This window comes from Cryptomeria japonica, chromosome 6 (assembly GCF_030272615.1).
Source record: "Cryptomeria japonica chromosome 6, Sugi_1.0, whole genome shotgun sequence".
Lineage (NCBI taxonomy): Eukaryota > Viridiplantae > Streptophyta > Pinopsida > Cupressales > Cupressaceae > Cryptomeria > Cryptomeria japonica.
Window position 1 is genome coordinate 392760190 of NC_081410.1, and position 10469 is coordinate 392770658.

The following is a 10469-nucleotide window of genomic DNA, read 5'->3' on the forward strand; positions in this document are numbered from 1 at the left end:
ACAACAAGATTCAAACTACAATCCGAAAGAAAAGAACTAAAGAAATAGTCTCTCCAAATGTCTGATTGAATTTCCAGATAAGCACAGTTGTCTACTCTGCAAAACTAATCTCTCCTCAATCTCAACACCGATGGATAATTATCTTGTTTGCACATACACCACTCTCTAATAATGCAAACATAACATCGACACCAAAATTACATGAATATATCACCTATATATACAATTCATCAACCTTGGTAACAAGGTCGGCTAAACCCTCAACCCTCGATTATAAAATTACATCACATGATACAATGATCAACCACTGGACAAATAAGATGATTTACATGACATAACATGGACCTACTTCAAATTCCCAAATGCACAACTCTATCGAAAATCATGCCAAGATCAACCGCAACATGCTACACCACTAGAAAAATCACATAACATGAAAATCATCACCGGTTGATAGAAACCATCAAAAACTCGCACAACAATCAATGCAGATCACCAAAATAAATAGGACACGACTAGGAAACACCAGCAAGCATGCTAGAACCATCAGAAATAGTTGTGCCAATACCACTTATCAAATCTTCATCTGTCAACATCTGAAAGCTCAAGAACACAACCAATCAGCAACTGTCATGAAGAAAGATAACTTGCGAAGCACCAAGTCACGATCCATCTAAAATGAAGATATACAAGACTATCCCAAGAAATATCCCAAAAACTTAGCAAAAGATCTGATCACACCGAAATATACCAAAGGATAAACTGAACTATGCAAAACAGTGATCAATAGAACAAAACTACAAAATCGGATCATAAGATCTTCCCAAACACACCGGAGTAAATTACAGGAATATGTTGACATCAATGACAATAACATATCCTAGCAGTAGCAATGACCAAAAATATCCAACACTTTCTATGGGGACTTAACAATTAAAAGTGATGCAGGAGCATCCCCGATCTATGAGCAATCTAGCATCAACCAAAAATATTTCCTTTCAATTTAGTTCTTGTTCAGTTCAGTGTGCAGTTTTTTGTGTTCCTCTCAGTAGGTGTCGATAGTTGCTTGATTTTCATTGCAGATCCTATTTTTCAATTTCTAGGCTGGTTCATGTGCTTAATTCTAGATTTTCAATCCATTTGGATTCTTTTCCGACTAGTTATCTCTCCTAGTTGACTGTTTATAGGTTCTGGGATAGTTCTTGTGCTTACCAGATGGTCTTCCTTCATTTTTGAAGTGGTTTCTTTGTGTGTGGATCTATTTGGGGTCTTTTCTGATGTTCTTTTCCGTGTGGCCGACCTTCCTGTTGATCCACACTTCTTGGTTGTTATTTTCCAGAAGAATTTATTTCATTATTAGGGTCGACTAGTTACACGTTTTATTTTCTTGCATTGGTACATGTAATCTTTTATGGTCGAACCAGATATGTTCCAGAGGGTATATAGAGGGTATTATGTAATCATTTGTTGGGAAGGGGAAGTAGAAATCAGAATAGGGATTGAAATTTGTGATTAGTGATCCGGTTGATTCTGAGAGTCCTGGATGGATTGTATCTGGCTTGTAGCCTGCATGTAACCGGTTTACTACTGGATGTTCTATGATGATTGTATGATGATAACCGATTGGTTGCCAGAGGTTCTAAGACAATGATATGATTTTTTTCTATAATCTTGCTATGTTTTCTTGTTTCTTTCATTGTGTTACTCTTGTTGCATAAGTCCATCAGTTCTCTTTTGAGGGTTTCCCGGTTATGGCTGCATCAAAAAGGCTTAGGGGAATGTTGAGATTTTCGAATGAATAACTGCCACAATGTGTGAACATCATTGTGGGTGGTGATTTTAACCTAGTTAAGCATATGATAATGGGGTGGGGATTGGAAGTGGGGGAGAACACGGGCACGGTGAGGCGGTTCATGGAAATGATAATCCATAACGACTTTTTGGTGGGGATGGAATCATTTCTGGAGTGGGAAGTGCCAAGTGTAGGATTTGATTCATGATGATGATTGGGCCTCTTTAGACTTTAATCTAATTAAAACTAAGAGTTAACCCACTCCTCTTGACATTTCAACACCCACTAGAACTCCTACACTTGATTTGGAAAAACATTACAGAGTTGGTTTCAAAATTCTTTCTAAACATGGATATAGTGGACATAGTTTAGGATGTGTGCAACAAAGTATTGAGGCTAATGAGAGATATACATCACACTTTTCCAAATAGGGTTTAGGTTTCTAACCTCCTCCTTTGTCCACATCCCCCTCCCCATTGTTTAATGCAAATTTTGTTAGGAAAATGGTGTTTGAACCTTGCATTCACCTAAGGTTACTATTTATAGTAAGTTTTCATTCGAGCACAAATTGGTTTAAATTTTTTCCCAAAGCTTTGGATTGACTAGATAAGCATGTCAATAAATTTTTCATTTTTGAAAATTACAAATGAAAGTTTTGAAGTCAAGGGAGGGAGATCTAATGAAGGACAGCCCAACCTTGCAAATTAACACATAAATCATGCACAACATACCGGTAACAAGATACCAGAAATAATAGAAAGAATGACCGATAACAAGACAAAACACATAATTGGTAAACAATACGAATAGATCTTATTACAATCTGAAGGATTACACATGCCACTTGTTGGATCATAGTCCAGGATACAATTGATACTTACAATGCAATTACAAGATCCGCAGATCATCCACATATTAAATCAGCTTCCGGGAACATTCTACCGGTTCCACCATAATCCGGACCTCAGCCTTCTGGCCTCAGTCCTACCAGATCAGAATCCTTTTGAATCTACATCTTCGCTCAATCTCATAACTCAGTCTTCTATCTCCCAAATTATTCGTAAACCTCCATATATATACCACCCACAAATAATTACAACTTAATCAAGTCAGCCCAAAGACCAACCAGTTCGTGAAACATGCAACAGTAACATGTCGGCTCAAATCACTAAGAATAGTTCCAAAGCATAAGACGATGCATAGACATCCAAAAATACTGGCCAAGGCCCACAGAAACATCTCCAACAATATGCAAGTCACTGAGATCAACCGCAGCCCAAAATCATATACGCTCAACATACTACCAGATTAACTGGTAAGAACATATCAACCACGACAATACCAAAATCCACATCTCACCAGAAACAGCCAAATGCTATGAATATCAAACATGATAAAGACCAAAAATGTAAGGGAATAAACCCAAAACCACAATGCTAAACACTCAAACATGAAGAAATGCCACGCTCTAAGCAATTCCAATGAAAACTGCTCAACCAACAAGAACTAGACCGGTGATCCTGCATTAGACTCTCGGGGTTAATTGAAAAGTGAGTCCCATCACTTGATCTGGTTTGGTGATTAGTCAGTAGGTATTTGCAACTTCCTTGGGGGTTCGGTGATCTGATTACAGCTTCTAGTTTCCTCTCCAAGGTGATCTACTAGTCCAAACTATGGCCTACCTCAATCGGCGATTTGTTCAAGTCTCCACCCACTAACTGCCTCAAGATCAAGCTCTAAGATTGGTGGTCTACCTGCAAACCTTTCTCTGCCTCATGTTCGATGATCTGAACAAGTTCACAAGTTGCCTCAATCTTCTCTCCAACCAACCAGTGCACAAACAACACTCTGTCCAACAATAGGTTCATGAACCATCTCTGATACCATTTAACGCAGTCAAGAGAGGAAGATCCAATGAAGGACAGCCCAACCTTGCATCTTAACACATAAATCATGCACAACATACTGGTAACCGATAACAAGACACCAGATTCAGTAGAAAGAATGACCAATACCAAGACAAAACACATAACTAGTAAACAATACGAATAAATCTTATTACAATCTGAAGGATTACACATTCCACTTGTTGGATCATAGTCCAAGATACAATCGATGCTTACAATGCAATTACAAGATCCATAGATCATCCACATATCAAATCGACTTTCGGGAATAGTCTACCAATTCCACCTTAATCTGAACCTCAGCCTTTTGATGATATGATGAATCAATAATGATCTAATAAACAACTGAGAGGGGGGTGAATCAGTTGATAAAAAAAAAACTTAAATTCACCAAACTCAAACCTAACTCATAAATCAATCACTGAAATAACCGATTTAGACACTGAACCATAAACTGCAACTGTACTGTCAAGTTTACCGGTTGACTAAAATACCAATATAGCAATGTAATATATCTAAAATGCATATACCATTTAACCAAAACATCAAACCACTTTACTTAACATAAGTAATAGCTCATTTCAGATCTCTTCCAGTCATCTAATCATATCTAAGTAGCTTACTAGTTAAACATATTAACCATATCAAAACATACACAAAAACCATTCACCACTTTGACACAATTATTTTTGATGTGGAAACCCAAATGGGAAAAACCACAGTGGGGATGAATACCCACAATTATTCTGAACTCTTCTAAAGTTCGCCATGTTAGGAGACAAGCCTTGTTAGAAGCTTTACAGAAATGTCTTGTTAGGAATAGAAGGACCACCCGGTTAAGGGATTGACTACAATACCCTATTAAGAGTAACCTCGATAGAGGATTTCAAATCCAAACTAATGGATCACCTAGTTAGAGGATTTAGAAATCACCAAGCCTATTAAAGCTTGCCCAATTAAGGGATTTAACTATTGTAATTGTTAGAGAAAAATAGGGTCTTTGCTGATCTGGCAATAGCACTACTATGCTTGATCAGATCCTTTTCATGCTCCTATCTACCTTCACACATTATGTAGATACTCCTTCTATTTCAGCAACAATCACACTAACATGCTTAACCAAAAATTGCCAACACTGTTACAAAACAACTCATCGACCTTATAAGAAAAACAAAAGGTCGGTAACACATCACAAAACCTAAGATCTCATAGAGATTACAAACAAATCGGTTCAAACATGACTGTTAGATTATATAGAAATAATATGCACATTGTTATAGACAACCTTGATCGCTCCTGGATCACTTCTCATCCAATCTTGTAACTCATCATACGGCTTCACTTCATGCTATGCATATGCTCATTCCCAAGATAAAACAGTTATCTCTACATGCAAAACCCACTTTGAAACTCATCATGTGCATCATGCATGCGTGGCATAATCATCTCTAATCACTATTTGATCATAGATCAACACAACCGATTCACCAAGCTCCATTGATTAGGGTTCAACATATCAACAGGTTAGGGTTACCGGTTGATCTCAATGATTCAAATAGTAATACCAGTTTCGTTCACATACACATTGTGATGATTGAGAGTAATGCACATACACAGGTATAGGAATCCTAATTTACATTTTTCCATGTCCTCTCCTTCAATTGAGTCTCTATGTCTTCAGCTGGTAAGTGGCTATAGTTATTCTCCCTATCAATCATACAATTCTTCTCCCCCTTTGACAACAATGCCAAAGTGAAAGTAAAACATATAGTGTCATACTTCACTGTTCTACAACTAGATGCTCCCCCTGTGAAGTAGCTCCACTCTACACCAATCGTGCTTCAAGATCTTAAATAAGCTCTAGGACTGATGCCTTCCACATCATCTTAATTGACCTCATGTAGGGGCACAACCCCTAGCTAACCTCTAAGATACTCAAAATCAGCCTTAGGCAGAGGTTTAGTAAAGATATCCACTAGATGTTCCTTATTAGATATATACTCCAATGATGCATCTTTACTCTGCACTTTATCTCTTAAGAAATGATACTTCAGCTCAATATGCTTGGTTCTAGCATGCAACACCGGGTTCTTTGAAATATTTATTGCACTGGTGTTATCACAGAAAATCCTTATTAGTTCTGAGACTTTCAACTTGAATCTTTCTAGAATGTGTTTCATCCAGATTGCCTGGGTACAATTCATATACACTGCAACACATTCAGCTTCAGCAGTTGACTATGATATACAGCTTTTCTTCTTGTTGCTCCAAGATACAAGCCTTCCTCCAAGAAATAATGCACCTCCAGTTGTGCTCTTCTTGTCATCAACATTTCCTGCCCAGTCTACATCTGTATAAACTTTCAAATCAAAGTTACTTGCATATGGATACCATAATCCATAACCAATAGTGTTTTTTCAGATATCTGAATATCCTTTTACTTGCTACCATGTGTGTCTCCTTCGGATTCTTCTGAAATCTGGCAACTAATCCAACTATGCGAGCAATATTCGATCTGTTGTGAACAACATAATGTAGTTTACCTATCATTGACCTATACTCCTTTTCATCCACTGATACAAAATCATCATCCTTAGACAGTTTACAACCTATAACCATTGGTGTTCCAACTGGTTTACAATCTCCCATTCCAAATGTCTTCAATACCTCTTTCACATATTTGGACTGAGTAATGAAAATACCATTCTTCCTCTGTTGAAATTGCAAACCTATAAAGAATTGTATCTCTCCTACCAGAGACATCTCAAATTCACTTTTCATCTCATTTGCAAAGTCATCACACCTGTCATCATTGCCTCCAAAAATGATATCATCCACAAATAACACATTAACCAGTATCTTATCTCCTTCAGTCTTGAGATATATATTGTTGTCTTTATTGGTTCTCTAAAAACCTATCTTCACCAAGTGTGAATGTAGTCTTTTGTATCATGCCCTAGGTGCTTACTTCAAACCATATAGTGCCTTGTGCAGTTTACACACCATATCCTTTGCTTCAGTCAAAGCATAACCATCTAGTTGTTCAATGTAGACTTCCTCTTCCAGTATTCCATTTAGAAATTTTGACTTCACATACATCTGATATACTTTGAATCCTCTATATGCTGCAAATGCAAGTAGATTCCTAACACCTTCCAATCTTTCAACTAGTGCAAATGTCTCACCATAGTCTTCACCTTCTTCTTGTGCATAATCTTTGCATACTAGTCTAGCTTTGTTTCTGACTACTACTCCATCTTCATTCAGTTTATTTCTAAATACGCATTTAGTACCTATTACATTTTTGTTCACCAGTCTAGGTACTAGGGTCCAAGTATTGTTCTTCTCAATCTAGTCAAGCTCTTCTTCCATAGCCTTGATCCAGTGATCATCTCCAGAAGCTTCCTTTGTTGTTCTAGGCTCAATAGTGGAGATCATACAAGAATTCTCTCTAATTTGTCTTTTGGTTAACACACTAGCATTTTTATCTCCAATAATCTGATCAGGATTATGATTGAGTCTAACATACCTTGGAATAACATGATCATGATCATCAGGTTCTTCTTCCTCACTATCTTCATCTTCTATAGAATCTACCTATTCTAGTTGAACTAGAGTTGTAGTATTCACTTCATCAACTTCTGGTTTCACTGGTTCTGGCTCCAAAATTATAATGTAAGGTTCATCTTCCTTCTTCTCCTCATTGGTTTCTCCTGTATCTTTAGGAAACTCATCCACTCGAATATTAGCACTCTCAATGATCTTCTTTGTCTAGTTGTTGTAACATTTGAAGGGTTTTCTCTTGGTGGAGTAACCAAGAAATATGCCTTCATCACTCTTAGCATCAAACTTACCAACATAGTCACCTCTCTTGCCAAAAATATAAAAGTAACTGACATTAGGTGATCTACCATACCAGTATTCATAAGGAGTTTTGTCCTTACCTCTTTTAACCAATATCTGGTTCATTGTGTAGACAGTTGTATTGACAGCTTCTCTCCAGAGAGTCTTAGCTACACCTCCTTGTATAAGCATAGTTCTTGCAGCTTCTGACCAGTTGTTCCTCTCTACAATACCATTTTGTTGTGGTGTCCTAGGTGCAGAAAGTTGCCTCTTAATTCCATTATCTTCACAATATTTAGTGAATTCCTCTAAAGTAAATTTACCACCTTGATTTGTTCTAAGACACTTTATCTTCTTTCCACTTTCCTTTATAGCTAAGGCTTTCAATGCCTTAAACTTGATAAAGGCTTATGTTTTGTCCTTTAAGAATGTAACCCACATCATTCTTGAGCAATCATTAGTAAAAATCATAAAATACCGATCACTTTGAATGCTTCTAGTCCTTATTGGTCCACAAAGGTCTGTATGAACCAAATCTAGCAAATGTTCTACTAAGAAAGATTTACTCTTAAAAGTTGAGGATGTCATCTTCCCTAACTGACATTCCTTACACAAAGCATTCACCGATTTGTCCAACTAAGGTAAACCTCTTACCGATTTGGACTTACTGACTTTTATAATGTTATCAAAATTTACATGACAAAATCTCTTATGCCATAGCCAACTATCTTCTACCTTTGCAATTAAAAAATTGTTGACTCTAGAATTTAGGTGAAACATGTTACCTTTTGTCTACTTTCTGGTTGCAATCAGTTCGCCTTTGCTTCCATAGATTTTGCACATCCCATTCTTGAATTCTAGTGGATAACCCTTGTCATTGAGTTGAGCAACACTCAAAAGATTGTGTTTCAATCCTTCAACCCAATAGACATCATCTACATTGCTCTTTCCATTCAAAGATATGGTTCCTTTTCCTTTTACCATGCAGGATGAGTCATTTCCAAATCTCACAACACCTCCATCAAATTCCTTCAAGGTAAGAAATTTACTCCTGTCACCCATCATGCAGTGTGAACAACCACTGTCTATAATCCAATCATCAGAACTATCCATGTGAGAGACTAAGGCCTTCTAATTTGATGTCTCTTCTTTAATGGCAACAAAGACAATGTCCTCATTTGCATCATCTTTAGATTCTTCATCTGTAATTCATCCATCTATAGCAATGAGACAATCTCTTTTCCCTTTGCCTTTTTACTTCTTATACTTCTCACGTTTCTGCTCGTTGTCTCCATTTGGATAGTTAGCAGCAATATGTCCAATCCAGTTACATGCAAAAGACTTCAAAGGTAATTTGCCTCTGTATTTACCGGTATCTGTGGGTAATTGCTTGGCCAACAATGCTTCAAGCTCAATCAGACTGTCTTCATCATCAACTTCTTTGCTGGATCTGGACTCATGACTATGACTAGCTTCTCTACTTTTCCTTACCAGTGGGTTAGAAACTGAAGCTCTAAATGCAAACTCTGATTTCTGAATACTGCCATCATAACTATTTAACTCAAAAGCAGTCAATTTACCAATGATGGAGTCAAGAGTTACCTTTGTTTTATCAATAGAAAAGAGTTCCAGAATGGCTGCAATTTGGATAGCGTAGACTGGTAGAAGGGTTCTCAACACCTTTCTAACCACTGTGGTACCCTCCACTGTACCACCAACACTTTTGATCTCGCCGACTATCTCCTTAATCCTTTGACCATACTATTGAATATTCTCACCTTCAGCCATCTGCATGTCATCAAATTTACCTCTCAAACTCTCCTCTTTGGCAATCTTCACATGCTCATCACCGCTATAGATACCCTCAAGTTTCTTCCACACTTCATACGCAATCTCCAAACCATGGACATCAACATACTTTGAATCGGACAAGGAACTGATAATGGCCTCCAATGCTTGGTTATTCTCCTATTGCTCCTTCTTTTGATCATCTGACAAAATCCCACTAGGCATGCTATATTTAATAACAACATGTTCCTAGTATTGACTTTCTAAGCTCTTGATATAGATCTTCATCATATCACTCCAAATTCTGTATTTTTTCCTGTTGAACTTTGGACCTTCTTTCTTCATCATGTTCTCCTAGATCTTTACCTCAAGTTGTTAGGCTTAAACACAAGAGGACCTGAAATGCTCTGATACCAATTGATGATATGAATCAATAATAATTTGGTCAACAACTGAGAGGGGGGGTGAATTAGTTGATAAAAAAACAAACTAAACTTTCACCAAACTCAAACCCAACTCATAAATCAATCACTCAACTAACCGATTTAGACACTGCACCATAAAGTGCAACTGTACTGTCAAGTTTACCACTTAACTAGAATACCAATATAATAGTGTAACAGGTCTAAAAATCATATACCATTTAACCAAAACATCAAACCACTTTACTTAACATAAGTAATATCTCATTTCAGATCTCTTCTAGTCATCTAATCATATCTAAGTGGCTTACTATTTAAACATATTAACCATATCAAAACATACACAAAAACCATTCACCACTTTGACACAATGATTTTTGACGTGGAAACCCACATGGGAAAAACCACGGTGGGGATGAATACCCACAAGTATTCTAAACTCTTCCGAAGTTCTCCCTGTTAGGAGCTAGGCCTTGTTAGAAATTTTACAAAAATGTCCTATTAGGAACAGATCTGGTTAAGGGATTGACTACAATACCTTGTTAAAGGCAATACCCTATTAAGAGTAACCTCGATACAGGATTTCAAGTCCAAACTAATGGATCACCTGGTTAGAGGATTTAGAAAGTACCAAGTCTGCTAAAGCTTACCCAATTAAGGGATTTAACTGTTATAATTGTTAGAGAACAATAGGGTCTTTGTTGATCTGGTAATAGC